Genomic DNA, 1,795 nt, shown 5'->3' on the forward strand with positions numbered 1-1,795 from the left:
TGTCTATACACACACATACTTTTTTTTTCCTAATGTTAGCCATCTCCAGGGTGGGGAAGGCAAGCAAAAATAGAAAAGAAAAAGAAATTTATGTGATAACTTTATATATTTAAAAGAAATAGCAAGTTGTACATAATAGATTTGCAGTTTCATGTGCAATCATCTTTATTTTTACTCTACGATGTTATAGAAATGCTTGTTTTATTTCATAACTTAAAAATAAAATAAATAAAAATAACACTAAAAAAAAGCATGCATATAATCATGGAAAAGCCTTTGGGGTAAAACTCTCTGAAGAGTGTTTTCAGACTATGAGCTCCTTTAGGTCAGTCTTCACATCCTTGTTCCTCAGGCAATAGATGACAGGGTTCAGGTTTGGGGGCACCACTATATAGAACACAGACAACAATAGATCCAGAATTGAGTCAGTGTCCAAAGATGGGCTTAGATAAGACATGGCTGCAGTTGTAATGAAAAGCATGAGAACAAAGAGATGGGGTAGGCAAGTAGAAAAGGTTTTTGACCTACCCTCCGCGGTTGGAATCTTCAGCACAGTTGAAAAAATGGGACCATAAGAGATAGTAATGGAAATGCAGCAGAGAATCCCTAAACTGAACCCAATAGCTATAGTGACATGGAGTGCAATATGTGTATCAGAGCAAGAGATTCTGAGTAAGGAAGGGACATCACAGAAGAACTGATGTATCTCATTCGCACTGCAGAAAGGCAAACTGAATGTCCTGTGTATAAGACCCCACACAAACCTCCAGTGAGCCAGGAAGCAGCCGCCATCTTTACACAAGCCCCTTTGTTCATGATGACTTCATAGTTCAGGGGTTGGCAGATGGCCACATAACGGTCATACGACATCATTGTTAGGAGAAAAAGCTTTGATGATGTGAAGAAAATAACTAAAAAAAGCTGTACAATACATTCCAACAGAGAGATGAAATAGCTGTGACTCAGGGAATTTGCAATGGATTTAGAGACTGTGGTAGAAATTAGGCAAAAATCTAAAAAGAACAATTTCTTCAGGAAAAAGTACATGGGGGAGTGCAAGTGCTCATCAAGAGAGATGAGGGTGAAGATAAGCAGGTTCCCTAAGAGAGCCATCAGGTAGATCAGCAAGAAGAGCATGGCATGTAAGACCTGAAACTCCCAAATATTGGAAAAACCCACGAGGAGAAATCCTGTCACCATGGTGAGGTTGGCCATGCTCTGGGAGTTCTCTTGACTTTCTGCACAGAGAAAAGAAGCAGCTATCAAATGGTGAGAACAATCAGTGTGCTGAGTAGCATGATATCTTGGTTCAGGCCTACACTGTGACCTTGTGTAAATCAGAATCCCTTTGTCTACTTTGGCTTGGTTATTTGCTAAATGAGTAGATGAAACTATATCAAAATATTTTAACTTTATGTCCATTAATTTGGATTTTAAAACAAATGTTAGTAATGATGCATAGATGGTTTTTTTTGAAATATATTTTATTTCATGCATTTAAAGATTTTATTCTGAAGATGACTCCATTGGCTTAACCAGAAGGGGTCAAAGACACAAAACAGGCTAAAAACTTCTTAACTAAATGATTTTAAGCACTCTATTACCTTCCAAAGGCTCTATGTTTCTAGGAAGAGTATCCTTACCTTTAAAAACATGACAATAGTTGTAATACTTCTCTAAATTGTATGATTTTTAAGGATTTGAGCAACTCTTTATTACAAGTATCTTGTAAGGTAGATTTTTCAAATAGTATTATTGCCATTTTGAACATAAGATACTTAATCCTCAGAGAAGT

The 1,795-nt window shown here is 36.8% G+C and overlaps 1 pseudogene; it reads right to left on the reverse strand.

Annotated features, from left to right (window-relative positions):
- Nucleotides 1-304: 304 nt before the first annotated feature.
- LOC114047902 lies at nt 305-1,215 on the reverse strand (annotated as a pseudogene).
- Nucleotides 1,216-1,795: the final 580 nt, after the last annotated feature.

The sequence above is a fragment of the Vombatus ursinus genome, unplaced genomic scaffold, assembly GCF_900497805.2.
Source record: "Vombatus ursinus unplaced genomic scaffold, bare-nosed wombat genome assembly UNPS02001427.1, whole genome shotgun sequence".
NCBI lineage: Eukaryota > Metazoa > Chordata > Mammalia > Diprotodontia > Vombatidae > Vombatus > Vombatus ursinus.